This window comes from Heterocephalus glaber, unplaced genomic scaffold (assembly GCF_053883595.1).
Source record: "Heterocephalus glaber isolate CG9 unplaced genomic scaffold, H.glaber_assembly_v1.0 deba00001097, whole genome shotgun sequence".
In the NCBI taxonomy this organism is placed as follows: Eukaryota; Metazoa; Chordata; class Mammalia; order Rodentia; family Bathyergidae; genus Heterocephalus; species Heterocephalus glaber.
Window position 1 is genome coordinate 427,817 of NW_028258191.1, and position 24,437 is coordinate 452,253.

The 24,437-nt window shown below is 38.4% G+C and overlaps 1 protein-coding gene across 4 annotated transcripts in view; it reads right to left on the reverse strand.

The window, feature by feature from the left end:
- Arl5a (ARF like GTPase 5A) overlaps window positions 1-24,437 on the reverse strand; it is a 101,511-nt gene that overhangs the window by 2,212 nt on the left and 74,862 nt on the right. For 2 of the 4 annotated variants that reach the window (XR_015450816.1, XR_015450815.1), the window contains exon 9: window positions 10,207-10,335. The gene's annotated coding sequence lies outside the window, so the exon portion shown is untranslated. Of the gene's footprint in view, window positions 1-10,196; window positions 10,340-24,437 lie in introns of those variants that run through there. The other 2 variants (XM_087210003.1, XR_015450818.1) reach the window with 2 other exon arrangements.

The window sequence follows — 24,437 nt, forward strand, 5'->3', positions numbered from 1 at the left end:
ACCGCTCTCCACACCCTACCCCTCCCACTTCTCCTACTCCTTTAGACCTTTTCTTCCTGTTACACAATATCAGTTATACATTTTTAAAATTACAATATCAAGATCTAGGAGACATTGCCACAGATTTTACTGAATTTAAAAGGATCGAGAAAGCATATTTCAAAAATCTTTATTACTTCATTCTTGAACACTTACATTGTTTTACCTTTTTTGGCTTTGAAAAACCAAAACACACAATAAGCATTCTTGTACATTATCTTTGCATATTTGTATGAAGTGTATCTGTAAGATAAATTTCTAGAAGTAAAATGATTGACACAGAAGATATATGCACATTTCCAAAATTGATAGAGGTTGTCCAGTCACCCTCCTAAACAGCTGCACATCTCGACGACCTCAGGAATCATTAGCATTGTAAAATTCGTATAATCTAATGGGAAAACATTTGCTCTTCTGATGTAAGGTGAGTGTTTGTATCCCCCCAAATTTCACATATTGAAATCCCACCCTCCAATGTGATAGTATTAGGTTGGGATGGGGGGCGGTGGGGTCATGAGGCCAAAGCAATCCTGAATGGGATTAATTCCCTTACAACAGAGGCCATGGCCAGCCACAGTAGTGAATGTCTGTAGTTCCAGCACTCTGGGAATCTGAGGCAGGAAGATTGAAAATTTAAGCCAGGTAACAGTAATTTAGAACATCTCAAAAAATAAAAAATAAAATAAAGTTAAGAAGGGCTGGAGATGTAGCTCAGTGTGCAAAAAGCACTGGGTTCAAGCCTGCATAGGGTATTAGAAGGCCCCACAGAGCTGCCTTGTCCTCATGAGGACACAAAGCTGACAATCCACAAATGGAAAGAAAGTTCTCACGAGAATCCAGCCATGCTGGCATCCTAACCTCACACTTCTAGCCTCCAGAACTGTTGCTTCTGCCACTCAGTGTTCAATTTTTCTGTTATAGCAGACCAAATGGACTAAAACATTCTTCATACATCACTTGAAATATTATGGCAGTCAAAATAGAAAATACTATGGCAGTAAAGATGAATAGAACCCCAAACTCCACTTATGAGGAAGTAGCCCAGGATCAAGGTCTAACAGTTTAGGAGGCCAGAAGTAAGTCCACATGAAAATACCTTGGCTTAGACCTCTTGGGATCAATCCCTCCTAACATAAAGTCCCAAAGCTCCTGCTAAAGTGGCCTGCTGAAAGTCACCCTAATAATTTGAAGGCACATGAGAAGGGAGTCATAGGAAGGCTAGTTATGTTTTAATCATGGTTACACGGGGGTAGGTATCTCAGTGAGCAGTTTACATTTTCTACCTAATCACCCTAAATTAAAACATTGCCACTTTCTTAGTAAACTCTGCCAGTCTAGAATTACACCCTCTAAGGAGAAAAGAACGCTTCTACCTTCAGGAATAAATAGGAATAAACTGACACCCTGATTTACTGATAGATTCTTATCATATGTCTTATATGTAGGAAGTGCTCAATAAACATTAGCTATTATTATTTTTATTGCTAATTTGTGTATTTTATTGGCGTCTTCACTCTTTACTCTGTATTAAGTAAAAATACCAAAATATCTTGAAGATCTGAAATCAGACAGCAGTTAGTCTAAAATTTTATGAATCACTAGGGGTTTTAATACAAAAGAAAGCAGGATACAGTTAGGTGCTGATAGCAGAACTTTAGAGGAACATTCATCCTGAATTGATTCAAAGTGTTTATCTTTCCTGGTCATTTTTACTTTGGTGAAGAGTCAGAGTCACACAGTGTGACTGGTGAGGGCAGGGAATGGGGAAAAAATAAGAACCAAGATACATCATGTAAAGGTACAAGTTCCCAATGAGAAATGTAAATGTATTGTATACCTAAAATGTACCAACAAAAGAATTTAAGGGAAAAAAAAGATTATGAGGACACACTGAAAAAGTGCTTCCAGAACTGCTTCAGAAAGTGGCAAGAATGATTGGATAAGTGTGTTCAAAGCAAGGGGGAGAGGGCTAGGGACTTAGCTCAGTGGTTCCGCCGCTTGCCTCACAAGCACAAGGTCCCAAGTTTGATCCCCAGTACTAAAAGAAAAAAAACGAGGAGTATTTCTGGAGGATTGGTGACAATGTGTCTCTTACTGTAATAAATTTTCAAAATTTAAACATTCATTGTATCTTTTAATCACCACTTGTATGTACATAATTTAAGAATCAAATAGTTTTTCAAGCTGGTTATTAAGTCAACATCCATTTCCACTCATCCTCCTTTTTTTCTCCTCTGGAGTCATCACTTAAACTCATCTTGCTGAATGTTTTGTCAACTACACCTTCACAAGCTTAAGAAAATCTTCTATTGCTTCTTCTTGATTTTTCAGTCGTAGGCATCCTCTGTTAAGTTCCAACCTGGGAATATGAGGCTTTAGCTGTCTTCGTACAAACCCCAGTCCTCCCAGACACAAACCTGGCCTCCCACTGCTCCCCAACCAGTTCAGTGCTAGATGTGTCATTCACAATTCCTGGCTTACATAATTGTGACTCACCAAAGGCTATTCACAGCTGGATTCCATATATATAATGATTGTTTTTCTTTTCCTACATAAGGGTTTTTCTGAGTTGCTATTTTTCTCTACCTCTTTTGTTTTTCTCCCTTGGCTTCATTTTTCTGGACAAGGGATGTCCCAGAATCCCTTCAGTGTACGGTCTGATACAGTAGCTAATTGCCAATCGCCACATGCACCAAGTGGACATTCAAAATGTGGTTAGTGTGGCTGTAAAACGGAATCTGTAAATGTTTTACTTAATTTAAACCTACACAACTGTTGGCTATAGTGTTGGTGGGTGTGGCTGTAGATATTTACCACTAATCACTTGAAGCATTCTGTCCAAATCTGTCCTCAGTGTTTTCAAATATATCAGGCCTGCAGTTTTGGTTAGTTTTCTCCTCCATAGTTACTGTTTTTTCTTTCCTTGCTTTCTGAACTTACATTTTGGAGGAAGTCACTATGCATACCCAAACCTAAAGATGGGGTATCTTGCCCTTTCCTTGAAGGTAGAGAGACAGCATCAATTGTTTGGAATTCTTCAACATAGGAGATTTTCTCTTCTCCCCAGTTTATTGATTTATTTAATCATTTATTTATATCAGCAGAGTCATAGATATTTACACTATACTTTAGGTTATTATAATCCCATACTTCTTTTTTTATTTTTCTATGTAAATATTTCCAGCTTTGGCCATGGGGAGCTCTTAGCATTGGCTCCTGTGCCTCTTTGACAGATGCCCATCACTGTGTGTGTGTGTGTGTGTGTGTGTGTAAGTGCATGAGCAAACACTTCCTCACTTTCTGGCACTAAAAGATGCTGCAGGATTTCAAATATAAATATGCATTCAATTTAAATATGAAGTAATGTATTTTCATTATAAAAATGTCAATTTCTTTTATTCTGACAACTATCTGCTCATATCACTATCCCTATATTTATTTTTAAGCATCCTTAATATATTATGGATACAATAATCATTTGTCTTTTTTGTGTATGGTAAATATTTTCTCCAAGTTGTCTGTGGTGTTTGTGACCACAGATTTTTTTAATTAACTTGCAATCATACCTATCAATCTCTGTCTTCCAGTTTTAACATAGTAGGCCCTTGACTTATGAACTCAATTAGTTTCCGAGGGCTGGTTGTAACAAATTGGTCAATTGAAGGCTCAGGCTCCTCTACACAGCCTTCAAAGTCTCTCTCCTGTAGATCTCAGTGTCCTTAGAGAGACACTGGCCCAGGACTTCTCAATTAACCCCACACAGGAAAGGATGTGAAATGTTCCTTCCAGAACTCTTCAAGGGTTACATCTGTATCTGAGACCATCTGGAAGCACAAGCGGCTGACCATAACTCAAGACTTTGGTCATAAGTTAAAACTAAAATTCCAGTTATAACCCAAGTTGTTCATATGTCAGGCTGGTCATAACTCAAGGGTCCACTGTAATTTATTGAATAAATTGATTTTGAAATGCCACTTTTTCACACATTGAATTGACATGTATGCCTGTACCTAGAGTCTCTTGTGTTTTCCCTTGTTTTGTTTTGTTTTTTCCACTTTCATTGCTTTTTGCCTTTGACTTTATTTGGTTTTGCTTTCATTGTGAAATGTAAGACATAGCAGAACATAAAAAATTTATCATGAAATTTAGCAAATGTTGGTAAAGTAAGGACCCATATATCCACCATTCAAATCTAGCAAGGTCATCTCTATCCTACCTTGGCAGTAATAAAGTTCTTGCTTTTATCTCTGCCATATATGTATGCATTTGTAAACAGTGTAGCTTAGTTTAGTCTGTTTTAATTTTTTTTTCAGTTTTTATTTTTTTTAGTACAAATTTGTAGTAAATACTGATCACATTCTTTGTGGGGAATCAGTGCATGTACATTACACATCTTAATTTTTTTCATTTCCATCCCCCTCCCTCCATCCCCCTTCCTCCATCTCTTGGTTCCCTTCCCATACGCAAAAAAGTATGACTCTCTGATGGGTGTACACTAGTAAATCTTGTGATTTGTTTTGCATTTCTATGACACCTAGTGAGGTTGAACTCTTTGCTCGTTTTTTTTTTTTCTTTTTAGCAGTGCTTAGGATCAAACTCAGGACCTCATGCATGCTAGGCAAATGCTTTGCCACTGTGCTATATCCAAGGCACACCCTCATCATATTAGCCATTTTGGTGTTTTGTTGTTGTTTGAAAAGAGTTTAAGTTTCTTGCCTGTTTTTCTACTGAATTGTTTACCTTTTGTTCACTGATCTACAGGTCTTTATTATGGTTGTTAATCCTTTGATCATGTGTTGCAAATATCTTCCTACTCTGCATGACTTTTCATTATTTTCATACTGGAATTTGAGTTCTCAATGTCACCAGTTTTCTCTTTATGACCAATGCTTTCATAAAAAGTACTTGCTATCTCAAGGTCGTGAGGATACATTCTTGTATGCTCTTCTAAAAGATTTTGTTTTACCTTTCACATTTAAGTCTTTACCCTACCTGAAAGTTATGTTTTGTGTGGCATGAAGGAGGTATTTAATTTTATTTTTTAATATGGCTAACCAATTATCCTGCCATCTTTTATGGAAAGTTTCTTTGTTTCCCCACTCATATGCATGAGTTCTCTCTGAGCTACTTATCCTATCCACAGGAATGTCTATCCCTGCATCAATACCATGCTGTTTTCATTCTGTAGCTGTATAGTATGTCTTGTCTTCTTGAAGAGGAAGTCGTCCCATGTATTCATCTATTCTTTTTTTTTTTTTTTTTTGGTACCAGGGATTGAACTTGAGACCTTGCGCTTGCGCAGCAGGCGGCAAAACCACTGAGCTAAATCCCCGGCCCTTCCCATCTATTCTTTATCTTCAAGAGAGCTATTCTTATCTTCAAGGTGGATATGGATCTTATCTTGGATATGGTCTATATTAATTTTATAACCAGCTTATCAATTTCCCTAAAAAGTGTCATCTCTCTTCAACTAATCTGTTCTACTGTTCCTAAGACAATATCACACTGTTTTAGTTACTGTAGCTCTTTAGTGTGTTTTGATATCTGCAGGGCAAGCTGCCTATATCCTTCTGAAATTCATTTGACTATTTTTACACTTTTGTTCTTTCAGAAGTACTTACCTTTTCAAGTTTCATAACAATTATTTCTGGATCTTTGAAATGATTACATTGAGATTCCAGGCTCCTAGGGTAGAGAAGGTGAGCCAATCCCAGCACTCAGGAGGAGGCTCCCCTGATACCATTCCAGGGTCCTAGGGCAGAGAAGGTGAGCCCACAGGTGCCAGCAGCACTGCCCCCACCCCCCTGTGGAAATGAGAAGACATGTAAACAAGCCTCAAAAACAGACTTCCAGATCACCTACAGCAACCCAAAAGGAAACAAGATGGAACAATCTGATACTCAACAACTTGGACTCCCTGAACTGGCAACAAAAGAGGATCTGGAAAAAATGAAATCAGAAATAATTTCTCAGATAACAGCAAAGATTGTGCTCATAGTGCAAGACATGATTAATAAATCTAGAGAGGACACAGATGAAAAAATACAAGAGCTGAGGAACATGATGGAATCCTAACATAGGAAACAAATGAAATCCATAAAACAGATGCAAAGAGATTTGCAGGAGATGAAAAACTCCATTGAAAGTCTACATAGCAGAATGAGCCAATGTGAGGACAGAATTTAAGATATAGAAGATAAGATTGCAATTAATGACCAGGAAAAGAAAAATTGCTTCAAAATTGTAAGGGAACATGAGAAATCAATCCAGCAGCTGCTAGACGATGCAAAGAAGAGTAACATAAGACTGACTGGAGTCAATGAAGAAAGAGGAGAGAGTGAAGATGACATAAAAAAAAACTCTTCACAGAAGTGATGGGAGAAAACTTCCCAAGCAGGGGAAAAGAACTTGACATACAGATAAGTGAGGCATATAGGACTCCAGCTAGCCTTGATCAAAAAAAGCCTACACATAGGCATATAATGGTTAAAATTCCAGAAGCCCAACAGAAGAACAAAATTCTACAAGCAGTGAGAGAAAAGAAACAAATCACATACAGAGGAAAGCCCATCAGAATCACAGCAGACTTCTCAATGCAAACCCTCAAGGCAAGAAGACCTTGGAGTGATGTATTCAAGCCCTAAAGGAAAACAGCCTCCAACCCAGATTGATGTACCCTGCAAAACTATCTTTCAAAACTGATGGAGAAATAAGATACTTTCATGACAAAGAGCACCTTAGGAACTTCATGAATACCAAATGAGCACTCCAAAAAATTTCAGACAATATCCAAGAAAACACAATGAGGATCACAACCCCAGGAAGCCCAGCAGAATGAATCCTTTGGGTGTGACAAATTAAATGCAAAGGGGGAGAATCCAACAAAAAGAAAAAAATCATGACAGGGCTTTTAAAACTTTTAACTTCATCTCCCTAATGAGTATATAATTCAATCTTCTTATTGTACTGATTAGTATTTTTCTGATTCTAGAGTTGCACACCTTTCCTTGTGCTGTACTGGCTATTTATCATCTTCTTGTGTCTACTTTTTAATTGAGTTGTCTATTAATGAGCTGTAAGAGTTCTTTATATATTCTGGTCATAGGTTATATGCATTGTAAATAGGGTCTGTTTAAGAACTAATTTTCATTTTAATGATGTCATTTAAAGTTCTAAATTTTGATGGAATCTCGTTTATCAATTTTTTTCTTTTATGCATCATATTTGTTGTATCCTAGGAAGTTCTTGCCTACCCTAAATTCATAAACGTTTTCCCTTATAATTTTTTCTTAAAGTTTTATACTTTTAGGTTTTCATATTTAGGTTCATAGATCCCTTCAAGTTATTTTTATGTATGGAAATAAAGGGTTGAGGTTAATTTTTTATATATAGATACCAGGTGTTCTAGTGCCATTTGCTGAAAACACTATCTTTTCCTCTGCTCTTGAATTGAGTTTATATTCTATAAAACGTTAATGTTAAATAATCTTTCAAAACTCAGTGGACCATATATGTGTGGTTCTATTTCTAGATTCTCTATTTTATTCAAATGATCTATATGTCTTTCCTTACACCAACACTGCCTTGATTACTGTAGCTTTAGAGGAAGTCTTAAAATTAGGTACTAAACATCTGCCAACACTGCTTTTTATTTTTTTTAACTTTTCTAGGTCCTTTGTACTCCTATATAACTCTTAAATTTCAATATCCAAATTCTTCATTTATAGCAAGTATACGCAGACCTGAATTTTTATATATCCCTTGTGTTTTCTGATACTGCTAAATTCAAATACAAGTTCTAGGGGATCCCAGAGATTTCTTAGTATTTTCTCTGTAGATGATCATTTAATCTACATATAAAGATTTTACTTCTACCTTGCCAATCCTATCCTAATTGTGTCATTTTATTGCCAGACTATTTTGGTTTGGGCCTGAGTTTCAAAGTTTAATGAACAGATGAAGAGTAAGCATATCTGCCCTTGTTCCCCACCTTAAGGAGAAAGCATTGTATCTTCTCCATTCACATAAGGCATTCTCGCTGGAAGTATGGAGTACATGTCTTTAATCTGTTGAGAAGGTTCTGTTCTACTTCTAGTCTCCTGATAGCTTTTACCATGAACAGCTGTAGAATTTAGTCCAATACTTTTTCTCCAACTAGTGACAGGATCATATAGCTTTTTCCTTTCCTCTGTTAAAATGATGACTTTTCGGGGTGGATCTTCCAATGCTGAACCAACACTGCCATCCCTATAATAAAACCACTTTCTACATACTGCCAGATCTGACCTCTAATAGTTTGTTTTGTTAAACAAATTTCTATCTATGTTCATACTTTTTTCTTCTATTATCTTTATCCAGTTTTAGGATTAGCAGAATGTTGATTTCCTAAAATGAGGGGAGAAGTGTTCCTTCTTTTTTCTGCTTTAATTGTTTGATACAATTTATCAGTTAAAATGTTTATGAGCCTGTTGTTGTCATATAGGTAGGTTTTCAAGCTAGGAATATACTTTCTTTAATAGGTGCTATTCAAATTTTATATTTCCTCCAGAGTTAGTTTCATTAATCTGTCTTCCAAGGTACTTCTTAGAAGTTGTCAAATTTATTTCAAAACAGATTTTTAAAATATGCTTTCTATATCCTGTTAAAATCTGTAAAATCTGTGGTAATGTCTCCTAGATCTTGATATTGTAATTTTAAAAATGTATAATTGATATTGTGCAATAGGAAGTAAAGGTCTAAAGGATCAGGGGAAGTGGGAGGGGCAGGGGAAAGGGAAGAAGGGCAAAGAAAAAATATGAGAAAAGGAAAAAAATGGAAACGAAATCTTTTTGCAAATAGGGAAGGCTGGAGAGGGTGAAGGGAGGGCAGGGGAAGGGGAAAACAGTAAGAACCAAGATACTCATGTAATGGTACAAGAGCCCAATGATGTATGTAAATGTATTTTATACCTAAAATGTACCAATAAATTTAATGGGGGAAAAAATGATTACATTGAATTTATAAATTTGTTTTTGCAAGAGTTTATACTGTCACAGTGTAATGCATCCAGTTCCTTTTTATATTCATTAGCAAAGTTTTATGACTTTCTTTATATACAACTTGTTCATTAAATAATGTAAGTGTATTTCTAGGTCTTAAAGCACTATTTTTCATTGTGACTGATGTTTTGTGTAGAATTTCTAGTAGACACCATGTCAAATTTCTTTTTTACTGCCATTGTTGATTTATTTTTATTTTATGCAGTACTAGGGATTTTGATTTTTATTGTAATTATTAACTTGTTTTGTAAAACTCATTGAGATTTTGAGAAAAACCAGACATTTCAGAAACCTGATAAATGTCATTCATCTTGAACCTCAAGCATGGAGCTAGCATTTTCAGTGAGTTTTGGATAGGATATTAAAAGCCAGAAAGGAGAGGGGAAAGAGCACTGCAGGATAAGTGGGTACTATGACCAATAACAGAAAGGTGGGAAGGCATGTGGAGTGTTTGGGAAATAATCTAGCTAATATTTACAGTTTATTTAATTTTTATTAGTACTTGTTGGCAGTATGTAATGATGACATTCATCGTGGGGAGTTGGTACATGTTCATGACACATCTTCATTCTTTTTACTCCCTTTCTTCCCCTTTCTCCCCCATCCCTCCTTCTCTAGATCCCCTTCTCATTTAGATCAAGTACAAGGTATGCCTAGCAAAGTAATAGAAGAGTGTAAAGTAGAAATCACATAATGGAGAACCCTGAACACTCTGGTAAGCAATAGGAAATGTGTTCTGACACTGTCATATTGCTATTCTGTTCTACTCAATGTAGAGCTTTAAGTCAAACTGACAATAGCTAAGTAGAAACACATCAAAAATACATTTTGAAGTATATAATTAAATACATTCAATTGTGAAACATGCAAATTCAATAACAGCAGGAACGTAGGTATGAATGCAAATTTATATGAACATTGAAAAGAGATTTCTCAAATAATCAAACCTCTCAAGTGTTATCTGCTTTTCAAAATCTATGTTGGACACAGTGAATTTCACTATAATGTTGCCCACTCTTCCTTCTAGATACTCCCACATCCTCTTACTGATGTTCCTTAAAATCAGACCCCATGACAAATACATAAACATAGAAAAGAAAGACTTAAAAATATTAAATTATCCACTGACCTGTTTCTAGTTTCCTCTTCTCCTGCTCCTGATTTCTCATGAACTTGGACAGAAGTTTCTAAGTGAGCTCTTTTTTAAAATTGTACTGTTCAGAGAGCTCCAACTTGGAAGTTGCAAGCCTCTTGATCTCTGCATTGAAATCAGAATAGTCATTGGTTTTCTGTGTTTTGCTTCTATTCTTTCCCCTACACAGCCAAATCCAAAATGGCTCTTCCAAACCACTATCCACAGATATTCAACTGTTACCAAATAAATGACCAACCTTTACCACAATGTTCTGCCCATTCCAACCAGTTTATGCAAATGATGATTCTCAAAAAGTGCCAGTTTTTATCTGCTGACTTCTAAGGAGTTTCCACGTGAAATATAAAGTAGCAAAGCCCATTCTCTTATGTGGCTTGTGAACTAACTGCATAAAGAATACCTCCAACCCTTGCCCCTCGCACACAAATTACATGTGTATGTGTACATATATGTATTTGTATGTGTGTATTTTTTCCAGGAAAATGATTTCCCAGGTATTCATTTGAATATATGTCCTTAAATTGTTAAAAAAAAGTACTAGTGTTTGATAATTGCACATTATATGTATCTAGGTATGCTTATGAAGTTATGAACATAGACAGAGAATTTGTTATATAAAAGGTGCCTCTAGTTCAGGTGGCAATTTAAAAAAATTGAACATCTATTTCCATGTTCATTAGTTTTCATATGACCTGGTCTTGGGGGGCGGCTGTCACATAACTTCTAGTTAGCAAGAGAAGGGTATGTGGAGGAGCTGACATTTTGAGGTCCTTTATACACCAAACAAACCCACCTAACCCATCCTTGGACAATAATTCATTAAGTGGTTCTTGTTTTTGTTTAAAAAATTGATTACATAGTTATTAATGCTCTTTATGAGGTAATAAGCAGTCAGAAATATCTAACCCACCAGAAAGAGTTTGAATGAATATCTTACTCAGTTTTCCATCATTGTTACTAAAAGTATCTGGGAACAAATCAGAGTTTTGCTGTTTTGTTTTGTTTTGTTTTGGCTTGGTTTTTTCCAGAAAGAAAGTGAAGAGGAGAGGGTTTGTCTGCACTAATTTTGATAATCAATTGTATAATATCTGAAGTTGAAAGTTTGACAACAGCAAAAATAGACAGTAAACAACAAGCCAGGCATGGTGGTACATGCTTGTAGTTCTAGCACTTTGGGAAGCTGAGGCAGGAGGATTGTAAGTTCAAACCTAGACTGGGAAGCTGAGCAACTTTGCAAGACCTTGTCTCAAAAAAAAAAAAAAAAAGTTGGATGAAGCTCAGTGTGAAGGCCCTGGGTTTAATTCCCAATATCACACACAAAACAACAACAACAACAACAACAAAAACAGCTCTATCATTGATTTCACAGAATAGAATTGGCAGCCAGTGCTGGACAAAGGGGCTCAGATTACCATCCTCCCCATCTTTGTCCCACATGCCATTTAATTTACAACTAACTGCTACTTTTGGAAGTCAGTACCCTGCTTTGGGACTCATTTTCTTCATCTGTAAAATGAGTGAGCTGCACAACCCTTTCAGCTTTCTCACTGCATGACCTGTCTTCCCATGGGTGAGGGTTACCTTAACACTTGCCCTCTCCAGTCCCTTAGGCTGCTGAGTGACAGACACCACAGCTAATCCTCCATAAATAGATGTTCCATATCTTAGGTCTCAGGATGAATTTATAGCTGAAGATTGACATTTAGTAACTTTCAAACAAGAACAATTTGATCTCCAAGAAAAATATTTTATATTATTTTTAAACCACTATTTTGTATTACATTGCACCTCAAAGCAATATAACAAATATGAATGATAGTCCTTATTTTTATTTTTAAGATGTATTTAAAGCTAATCAGTACTTAATGGGAAATTTCTCTGGACAGGACAATATATGCGAAATTTCAATGAACCTTAGAGCTCCACCAGAAATGATGAGATCTAATAATCAGTTTTTATCCTAAAAAATTCTATTCCTGTTTCCTTTTGCTTCCTACAAAAAGCAGTGAAAGACCTTTCAATGTGATTCCATGTGTTATGATTAGTTGCAAGCCAGCCTCATCCTATCACCCCCCCAGGAGCTTAACAAGTGGCAGAAGCATTTGGTTTCTCTGTCATTTTACTTAAACTCTACACAGCGGCAAAGGACTTTCATTCCAACTGATCTAAAAATGAATCCAAGGCTACAGAGACTGGAAGAAGCCAAAAGTAAAACACAAATCCAATTTAGATGCCCAGGAAAATATGACCTTCCAGGAAGAGTATTAAAGATTGCATATCACTACCAAAATTCATACAGTGAAACCCCGACCCTTAATAGGAAGGTATTAGGAGATGGAGCCTCTAGGAGTAGTGAAGTTTAGCTGAGCTCATGAGAGTAGAGGACCCACCGTGTCTTCATAAGAGAAAGAGTCTAGAACTTGCTCACTCATCCAAATGAGGACAGAATGAGGAGATGGGCACAGCAGACCAGTAAGAGGCCCCAACCAGACCCTAAATCTGCCCGCAGATCTCAGACTTCCGAGCCTCCAGAACGGTGAGAAATACATTTCTCTTGTTTAAGTCACCAAGTCTACAGTGTTTAGGTATAGCAGCTCAAATGGACTAAGACAGCATTGAAAGAAATATTCAATAAAAATATTCATTGAGAAAAAGGAAGAATGAGAAACTATGAGATAATAAACTAATAGTGTGCTAGTCTCAAATAAGTATCCAAAACAAAACCCAAGACCTCATTAGCAGTTTGAAATTTGTTTCTTGGAATAGGACCCCCCAAAAAAGAGAGAGAAAGAAAAAAAAAACAGAACAAAACAAAACAACTCTCACACATATAGGAAAGATTAACTCTAAGCCGCATTATTTCTAGAAGCTAAGTTCTTGGCATTTCTAGGAGCCCAAAATCATCCTTCTTACTGCACCTCAAATAACCTTATTAGCTTTCTCTTTCTCTAGAGGTGTAAAATGGGAATGAACCTAAAATCACAAGGCCCTTTCCTGCTTCACCATGGCCACCTAAAGGCAGATTAAAATCTGCATCAGGTTCCATTATTAGCTGATGATACTTTCTATGTCCAGTCATGAACTTGGATCTTTAAATACATCCCTACCACTTCTAAAGCCAATATCTGTATCTCTGTGTCTGCACCTCTTTCCCTAGGACCAAGGAAGCAGTACTGACCAGTAAGCAGAAGGCCAGAAATGTCAACAAATGAATGCATCTCTATGAGGAATGCTGTTGGTATTTTATTGGGATTGCATTAAATCTATATATCAGTTTTGGTAGTATGATCATTCTGCCTATCCAGATAGGAAATATCCTTCCATTTTCTGATGTCTTCTTTGATCTCCTTTTTCAGAGTACTATAGTTTTTGTCATAGAGGTCTTTCCCTTCCTTTGTTAGGTTAATTTCTAAGTATTCAATTTTTCTTAATGTTATTGTGAATGGTATTATTTTCCTAATTTCTTTCTCAGTGGGTTCATTATTGGTGTACAGGAATGCTGTTGAGTTTTGTATATTGGTTTTGTAACCTGCTACCTTCTTGAATTTGTTAGTTTTAGGAGTCTTTTGGTGGAATTTTTGGGCTCTTCTATGTAAAGAATCATGTTGTCTGCAGATAAGAATGGTTTGACTTCTTCCTTTTCTATATGTATCCCTTTTATTTCTTTCTCTTGCCTGAATGCTCTGTCTAATGCTTTGAGTACTATATCGAACAGCAGTGGTGACTGTGAACAGCCTTGTCTTGTTCCTGACGTTAGAGGGAAAGCGTTCAGTTTTTCACCAATGAATATGATGCTGGCAGTAGGTTTGTCAATAGTGGTTTTTATCAGATTAAGATAAGGGCCTTCTCTATTTTCTTCAGAGTTTTTAAAATCATGAATGGATGCTGGACTTTGTCAAAGGATTTTTCTGCATCTATGGAGATGGTCTTATGATTTTTCTCCTTGTTCAACACAAGTCATCGTGATACATAACTGTGATACATAACTGTGATACAAGTTATGTATCACAGTTATTGATTACATTTATTGATTGGGGTTTGTTGAACCACCCTTGCACCACTGGGATGAAGCCTACTTGGTCATGATGTATGATCTTTTTAATGATTTGCTGCATTCTTTTTGTCAGTATCTTGAGGATTTTTGCATCTATGTTCATTAAAGAGGGTGGCCAGTAATTTTCTTTTTTAGCTGGGTCCTCATCTGGTTTTGGAATCAAGGTAACACTAGCTTCCAGGAATGAATTTAGCAGGACTCCTCCCCTTTCAGTTTCATTAAAGACTATGAGGAATATTAGTGTTAGATCTTGCAGAAGCTCTTGCAGAATTCCACAGTGACTCCACTGAGTCCTGGGGTTTCTTGGTTGATAAGTTTTTTATTACTACTTCAATTTCATTGTCTGTTATTGGATTGTTCAAGGATTTTATGTGTATTTTCTTGGTTCCACTTTGGTAATTCATGTGTATATAGGAATCTATCCATTTCTTCTGGATTCTCCAATTTATTGGAGTATAAGTTCTCAAATTAGTTATTAATAATCTGGATTTTGGCAGTGTTTGTTGTGATTTCACATTTTTTATTTCTAATTACATTGATATTGGTCTTTTCTTTCCCTTTTTTGGGTAAGGCTAGCAAAGAATTTGTCTACTTTGCTTATTCTTTGAAGAACTAGCTCTTCAATTCATTGATTCTTTGTATTGTTTTGTTAGTCTCAGTTTCATTAATTTCTGCTCTGATCTTTATAATTTCTTTCTGTTATTGGGTAGCTCCTTCTAAAAATGGCTCAACAGATACACATTACTGAGTGTTGGGTTGCTCGCCTCTCCTTCTTGAGTTAGATTCCAGGTTCTTCTCATCTCAAACAAAGAATTGAACAAAAATGAACAAAAAGAATGGCAAAGTTTATTGGAAAAAGTAAAAGTGAAGAGTAAGTGAGAAACTGGCTCTGCAAAGTGAGCTTGAGTCAAGTAAAAGAGAAAAAAGCAAGATAAAAGTATACCTTGGAGGAAACAGGGCAGGCTATCATGAGGAAGGCCATGACAATAAGCTCTTCATGGCATCTATGTTGTTGTATTCTGTCCAAATCTTGAAGAAACCTGTGAGAACTTCTACACATGGGTCCTGAGAGGCACTGCTGGGATTCTATGTCTCTGGCTAACTCTTTTATATATATGTACATTTTAGGTATACAATAAATTTACATTTATCATTGGGTGTTTGTACCTGAACATGATGTATCTTAGTTCTTATTTTTCCCCCCATTACCTGTGGACCCTTCACTCCCTCCACCCTTCCCTATTTACATAGACTTTGTTTCCTTTTTTATTTTCCTCATAATTTTTTCTTTCCCTTCTTTCCTTTCCCCTTTCCCTCCCACCACCCCTACACCTTTGGACCTTTTCCTATTTCAAATTATCAATTACTCATTTTAATCATTTTCATCCTTATTTACACTTTCAGTTTCTCACACTAGAGAAACTATTCGGTATTTACACATGTGTGTCCTATTTATTTCACTTAAGAGTATTGCCTCAATATGCATCCATTTAGCTATAAATGTCTCTAGTTTCTCATTCTTTACTCTGGCTAACTCTTGAAGACGTAAGCCTAGGCAGGGACTTTCTGAACAGAACCTCATTTACACAAGGAAAAACACCAAGAATCAACAAATGGAATTATATCAAATTAAAAACCATCAGCACAGCAAAGAAAACAACCAACAGAGTGAAAAACAACCTACAGAAGGGGAAAAAATTTTTGCTAGCTCCATCTGGAACAGAAGTTTAAATTATATAAAGAACTCAAAAATATTAGACCCTCCCAAAAGAAAAGACCCAATAAAAAATAGGCAACTTCTCGGAAGAAATACAAATGGCCAGTAAATACATGAAAAAAAAGTTCAACATCTCGGCAGTTAAAGAAATGCAAATTTTAAAAAACACCCAGATTCCATCTTACTCCAGAAAGAATGGCTATTATCAAGAAATCAAATGATAATAAATGGTAGAGAGGCTGTGGGGAAAAAGGAAACCCCTCTACATTACTGATGGGAATGTACACTAGTACAGCCAGTGTGGAAGTCAATACAGAGATTCTTCAAAACAATGGAAATAAAAATTCCATTTAATCTAGCTATTCCCCTTCTAGGTATCTTCCCAAAAGAGTTAAAGACATCATATTATAAAGATACATACACACCCACTTTATAGCAGCACTACTCATAATAGCTAAATCTTTGAAGTACATAGCCTCCATGTCCATCAACAGATGAATGAATAAAGGAAATGTGGTCTATATACACAGTGGAGTACTAAACTACCATAAAGAAGTATGATGTTGAGTCATATGTAGGACCATGGATGCACCTTGAGAACATAATAGTAAGTGAAATAAATTAAACACAAACACTTGCTTAAACATTGTATGTTTTCTTTTATATGAGGAACTTAAAATATAAGTAAATTTAAAAACAAAATAGATGATAAATCATAGGAAATAAGGAGTTTTTAAACTTGAAAGGGGACCAAGAGATGAAGAGACAGGAAAGGGAGGGGAAGAGAAGGGAAGATAATAAGAATTCAGAAGTATTATGTATTTGTACCAACTTGCCACAATGAATGTAGTCATTACATATGGGAAACATGTACTAATCAAGGTTAAAAATAAAAAAATTAGCACACTACTCATCATCATATATGGCATTCAACGATGACACTCATGAAATAGTGCATTCCCAGTGTCCTTGCCTTCGTTTGCATAACTTTGAGGTGCATGCTTTGCATTCAAGTTTCCCTGTGTGCTTCCAGGACCACCAGCAGCAATGGGATTTCCTGGGAACTTAAAAATGAAAAATCCCAAGTCCCAGCCCAACCTCTTGAGTCAGTTCTCTTGGGTAGGAGCCCATCAATCTCCATTTTAACAAGCCCTCCAAGTGATTCCAATGCATGCTCAAGTGTGAGAAGCACTGCGCCAGGAAGTATTTCTTGTCACTCCAATCTGACTGTAAAAACCCCCCCAAGCCAACTCCCCAACACATGCCATGTTCGTCCAGGCAACAGAAACTCTCAGCCCTCATAAATATATCTCATAAACCCTCATAAATATCCCTCGCCTCATTTTCCTCATTGTCACTGTCTCAGGGCAACCAACATTTCTCATTTGGACCATCAATACCGCTTCCCAGCTAGTCTCTCTGAATCATCTAATCCTCATCATCCACTAGAGTAATCTATCAAAAATACAGGTGTGTTGGGTCCCTTTAGTGCTCCGAGCAGTCCCTGAAACATCCCCATCACAGATTCATTTCCTGGGGTCTAAAAGAGCCCTGGAGCACTTCCCTCTAGACAAGCAACAGACCTGTGAGGAGCACTTTTCTAAGGCAGGGTCAAACCCTGGAGGTGTCATTGCCCAGAGCAACCCAGTGAAGAGACAGTAAAGGAGGAAGGGGTGCTTCCCTCAAGGTGGTCTCACTCCTTGGGGCCTAGAGAAGCCCCAGGCTTCCAACCCCTTCTGCATCTATCCTCCCTGGGGCTAGCATTTCTTATGCTCCTAAATTCTTGGAGAAGAATACCTCTCTGTATATTAGTGGCAAGTACTGTCCTCATCTGTCACATTTGACTGAGAGGCTCTTAAGAGGAAACACTGATAACCAATTTTGAAAGCTTCAGCATACAAAAGTAAGGCCCATTGTTAAATAATTGTAATAATTATACTAGCCGATATTTAGAAAGCACAATTTTTTTACATATTCTCATCTAAGAGCTTAACATACATCATTTTATTTAAGTCTTTTAACATTCCATGAGTGAAATGATCATTTCCCCTTTAAACATAAAAGGAAACCAAGGCATGCAGATGTGGGGAAAAAAAACTGACCCAAGTTTACATGACTCAGAAGTGATAGAGCTGGGACTCAAACCCAGGTAATGTCACGCAAGAGCACAAACCCTTACCCTACATGTTTGTGACCATGTGTATCAATTACAGCTTAACAATCTTAATTTGCTTTATTTTTTATTCTATGATCAGGCAACATTTCATTCCATAAAAGAGAATGTGTCCCATGGGCCAAGCAGAAGACTGGTTTTATAGACAAAAGAGCTGAAAAGAAACAATAGAGTGGATTGGTCATTTCAGTGTTACTTTTCTGTAAGACCAGGACGTGGAAACAGAACGATAGGAAAATAACTGATTAATTAGCATCAGGTTATTTCATGTTCCTTCTTTTGTGTAAGGATTAACTTCATTATCACGTCAATTGAAACTGGTCCATTTGGAAAATTTGGCTGTTAATCCTCTAATCCTGATTTCTTGGAAGGTCAGATAAACAGATTAGTTTCAGTTTGGTGACTGGAATTTAGCATTTTGATTATTAGCCTGTTCTGTTGAGGCCCAGTACAGCTTAGTCCAAAACAATGGCCTCCTGTAATTTTTATTTAACCTGTTTGTGACATTATCTGAAGGGCCTGTCACGTCCTGCCCAAGCCAGTGGAGCTCACTATGCAGGGATCGATCTATTGTTCTATCATCCATCCATCCTTATACTCACTCAAGATTCATCTATCATTCTCCATAGGTCTTTCTCTGCAAGAAGCCCGCAAGAAGTCTGAAAATTATAACTTGAAACATAAACCTCAGTGCGTGGCTACTTAGAGGTGGGCCTTTGGGTGGGTGTTGAGAGTGTGATCCTTCACAAGTAGGATTAGCACCCCACATGAAAGAAACCATGGGGAGCTCCCTGCTCCTTCCTTTGTGTGGGGTTACGCCAAAAAAATGGCCACCTACAGACCAGGAAGTGGGCCCTCAGCAGACACCAAATCTGCTGGCACTGTGATCTAAGACATCCCGCCTCTAGAACTGTGAGAAAGAAATGTCTGTTGTTTATAAGCCACCTGGCCTGTGACGGTATTTTTATACCAGCCCAAAACGGAGCCAGACAGAGCCACAGCGATGAAAGGTCTTTTCCCTGGGGTCACGGCATCCAAGTACAGGTAAGCTGGCTCTGCACAGATGCCAACAACAGCAATGTTACTGCCACTTTGTGCCTCCTATTCCCTATCTGTAAAGTGAGGATGATATTTATACTTGCCTCATAAGGTTTAGTGCAGGTTAAATGAGAGAACTCATGTAAGGCACTGAACACAACACCTTACACACAGTTAAGTGCTCAGCTGGATGGTGGTTATCATTGTTTCTCTAGGGCAGTGGCACTAGAGTCAGGCAAAGCATTCCCTCTCTGTCAGATGTAGACAGTTTACCACAGCAGCCATCACAATGCCTCAGGGACACTTGCAGCACTCAAAAAATTGTTTTGGGCCTGGAGCCCTCCTGGGGTCATTGTACAAGAGCAAAGAGGCTTAAGGCCTGGAGCAAGCACAGTGTTGTCCACAGAGCTCAGTGCTGCAAATAGCAGCCACCTGCGGGCTCCCGGCAGCACATCCCCCCACCTGGCAAGAGCAGGCAGGATGCAGCCAAGGAGAGGGCAGGGAACAGCCAGGCGCTGCTGTGAGTCAGGAGCATGAGGCTGCATGGAAGCCAAAGCCCAAGGGAAGGCAGTGAATGGTGGCTTAGCAGGTAGAAGGGAAGGAGCCAGGGCCTTTGATTAAATGGCTCCTCTCCAAGTAAAGGCACTGCCCAGCCTCTCTGCCACAAAGGCCCTTAAAGTAGGTGTGAGGTCCTGACTCATGAGGTACCAAGTCACCGGTCAACATAAACCAACAGGGCTTACATAAACCCCTGTTCAACTGGGAACTCAGCATTTGCATCTCACTCTAAGAGTATATCATAAATTAGTTTTCTTATTTTGTTTTGGAGTCATTTTCGGTTTGGTTTGGTTTGCAGTACTGGGGATTTAACCTAAGGCTTCACACACCTTACACAAACATGGCAAGTGCTCTGCCACTGAGCAATATCCCCAGTTCTAAATTAATATTTTTGAAGTTAAATCTGTAATTACTTTATGAATCACATAATTGCACTCTGTTTTTATGTTATAAACTAATTTGTTAATTTAAACTATGTGTCTCACAATATTTATAACTGTACTCATCTTGCTACAGCATTTTTTAAAATATTGTTTTCAGTAAGTCAGAGATTTTGAAGAGGAAAAGGAATAAGCCAGGAACTGGCTTTGTGTTAGTTTTTCAAGCTAGACCTCAGGGTGTTATGGGTTAAATTGTGTCCCTTCTCCCCGAAAACAAGGTAGGTTGAAATCTTAGCCCTCAGAAGCTAAGATTTCACCCTTATTTGGAAATTGGGGTAAGGTGAGATCAGGTCGGACAAAGGTTTGACCCAATATGACTGGTGTTCTTGTAAAACGAGGAGAGACACAGAATGAAGATCACCCCATGAAGACACAGGTACTCAGGGGAGAAGACAGTCATGTGACAATGGAGCCAGAGATCACAGTGACCCACCTGCCAGCCAAGGGATGCCGTGAGTTGCCAGCCAACATCAGAAGTCAGAAGAGGGAAGGAAGATTCTCCTCACAGGATCCAGAGGAGCCCACCCTCGTGGACCCCTTGGTGTTGAACTTTTATCTTTAAGAACTAGGGGAAAATAAATTTCTATTGTAAGCCACTCCATTTAGGGTATTTTTCTACAACAGACTTAGGAACCTAGTATACAAGGTTAGTTTTCTTTTCGGATTTCAATTTCAGTCTCTGTTAGATGGTCCAGGCATCTGTGCCAACAGGGTCCCCTGCCTTGTTTTATGTTCATCTCCTCTCCTGGGCCATGAGCAGGAGTGGTGTTTGTTCATCTGTAGCGCAGTTCACTGTAGTTGCTCAGTGAATTCACATTTGAGCAAATGAATGGATCTCGAAGCAACTCAGATTCACCATGACTGCTTGTCCACCTCCAGCCTTAGTCCGTGAATAATGAACTACATTCCAGCTTAGAAGGCAGGCAAAGGTGCCAGAGTGAGAAACCAGGGCAGCAGCAAGTGGACCCGGAGAACCCTATGGGACCTGAGACCCTGAGCTGGCCACACAGCTTTGGCCTCAGATCTGTCCCTTACTTCTGAGTAGCCTTGAGCTATAAACTTGATCTTTGGGGTGTTTTTTAAAGGTAAGTTATAGACAGAAGTAAAAACAACAACAACAACAAAAGGGCCAGGGATTTAGCTCAGTAGGCACTGTGCCTGCCTCAAAAGTGCAAGGTCCTACGTTCAATCCATGGTCCAGGAGGAAAAATTTTTTTAAAAAACGTAAGTTATAGACAATTGATTTGTCTTACTCTTTTGCCTGAGAAGTTGATCCTTTTCACTGTTTTGTTTGTGATGGTGGGGATGGAACCCAGTGCCTCACTCATGCTGTACCACTGAGTTATACCCCTAGACTAAGAAATTAGTCCTTATAATTAAAAATGATTATCACTTTTATATTCACATTTGGATGAATAAAAGCTGTAGTCAATAGGTTTTTTTCCTTTTCTGTACATTAGCACACATCTGTGCATGTGTAGTTGGTGTGGGTGTAAATTTCTGACACCAACACCATTTGATTTGATACATTAATATATAATATATATATTTGATATATTATTATGACCTCTACAATTAAGCTAACACAACTATTTTGTATTTGCAACCATTTGACTGAAAATAATCATGTTCTCATTAAACATGTCAGTTAACAGAAAGATGACAAAAGGAAAAAATAGTAAAACAAAAGTCAAGGCATTAAAGTTATGTGTTTTCAGAGTATTTAAAATTCTTCAAAATGTGTAACTTCAAAGGTAAGCAATTTATACGTCACTAGAAAAAGTTGTATTTTTTTATTAATCTGTAGATGCAAATTAAGTCATTTCTAACCGAGAATCGACATGACCGGCTCTAGAAGCAACCAGTCAGCCACAGACAGATGCCTCAAGGATGAGCTGGGAAAGAGAGTGACTATGTGCTCCCATCTGTCTCCCACTTTGCCTGAATAAAGATCCAGAAAATCCCAGCTCTTGGGGCAGGTAGGCTAGGCTTCAAATCAGTCACCAAAAAGAGAAATGCTTCCTGCCACTTCTACACTGACCAAAGACCTCATGTTCAGTACTCAGTTCTGTTATCTGATAAGGTTTGAACAATATGATGCAGAGAAATCTAGAGAAGGCTGACCCATCTGGATGCACGGTTTCGGGCATAAGTGTCTCAGGTGTGACACTTGGTTACCCTGGGCCTTCCCTTTTCCTGAGTCCACACACAGGCTCCTCTACCCATCAAGCAGTATGAATTCCAGTAGCTTGCCAAAGGGTTAACTAGACTGTTTTAACTTGGAAGCATGTTACTTAAAATCAGCTATTGATACAAACCGGAACATTTTTCAATATTTAAAAATTCCCTCTCTCTCTCTCTCTCTCTCTCTCTCTCTCTCTCTCTCTCTCTCTCTCTCTGTCTCCTCTCTCTGTACAGAGAGGGTCTCACTGTACAGTCCAGGGTGGCCTTGAACTTGCTATGTAGTCCCCGGTAGCCTCAAACTCATGACAATCCACCTGCCTCAGCCTCCCAAGTGCCAGTGTTACAGGCGTGAGACACTACACCTGGCATTAAAAATACTCTTGCCTAGAGATTTTTCTGACCAGTCTTTGGAACCCCAGTGGTTGTAAGGAGTTCCCCTGGGTTATCCCAGTAGAAGCTTACCACTGAACTGTGCAATTTATCCCCTTCCTGAAAAGCAATTTAATTTTGTTTAAATGTTACACATTCAGTAAATAGCTATGGAATAACCTAAAAAGTTCAAAATATACATTCTGAGTGAATATTGGATTCGCAGATGGTAAATGATGTCACAGTTTATGAATGCAAGGCAGACCAGAAAGTTCTCATCGATGAAAGCTGTGAGGATGACAGAAAGGTAGTAACCTTCCCCGTGACACTGCCTATGGGTATTTCATAGGCCATAGGCTATGCCTCCTGGGGAAGAAAGAAGAAACTAGGGGAAGAGAATTCAGAGGTCTTTAAGTCTCTTTATGATCTTCAGCTGCTTAATGTAAACAGGGACACCAAGTACACAAGCAATTGATTAACTCCCCAACCTAATGTGCTAGCTGCCAGAGAGCTCTTTAGCTGTGTGAGAAACATGAGGTTCAGGTCCATATGCTATAATTCACGAGCTTGCAGGCAGTCCATTTGGAAACCCATCCTCGACACTGCCCAAAGGCCAGGTGCCTCCTGGGAAGCAAATCCCCTCCCTACTGGCCAGTCTGAGAAGGCAGAAAGGCATGCCAGCCTGCTTCCCTGAGCACCAGAGACAGTTGCAAGGCTAATAATCTCATTTCCCTCCATCTGGTGGCCAAATGGGTGTCTGACTTTTTAGTCTTGGATATTTTGTAGTTTTCAAAAATCAAGTAAAAGTAGCACTTTTATGAGGCTATTCGTAATATGTAAATACACATACATGAACATACCCCAGACATACACAACCAGGACATGTGATCACTGCAGATGACATCCACAGGCATGTGAGCCCTGCCCATGCCATTCACAGGCCTAACAGGGAGCAGCCAGCAAGGATAGCTTTACCCACAACTAAAGCATCTTTCCAGGTTTTCACGTTTATCAAGTGCCAACCGTGTGCTAGGGACCATTTGCAGTGACAAAGACATGGTGATGACTGAACAAACAAACTCCCCCTCCTGTGCTTCCATTCTAGTGAGGGAGGCAGATAACTATTCTAATAGGGCAGAGACAAATGGTCTGGTAGAGTCAGGGAGACTCGGATAAGTGCAGTCGGAACAACGTCCTAAAATGAGAGAATGAGCCCGAGTGTGTCTGAGGGAGATACTGTTTCCCCAGGCAGAGGAAACAGCAAATACAAAGACCCTAGGGGAGAGATGTGCTTGACTTACTCAAGTAAAAAGAAAGGAAGGAGGTTGGAAGGTAGAGATAGAAGAAGAGTAGCAAGAAAATCAAGGGTGTTTTTGGAAAGTTTTGAGTTGGGAGTGTCAGCTAGATTCAGCGTGGTCCACATAGATAAATCTTAGAAAGGGTATTACTTCTGAGGACTGGGCAATGCCCTTTGTAAACTTCTCAGAGGTTACCAAAGAGGCTCCACTGCTTACAGAGAGCAAGTTCAAGTCCCAGTTTTGGATGCTATGGGGCTAATTAGGGAATAGGCAGCATTCTCCCCACAACCCTCTCCTACCTTCTACTCCCTGCTTGCTGGAACTTTCCCTCCTTCTAGGTTTCCAGGAAAGGCAAGCTAAGAGAAGAAATAAAACT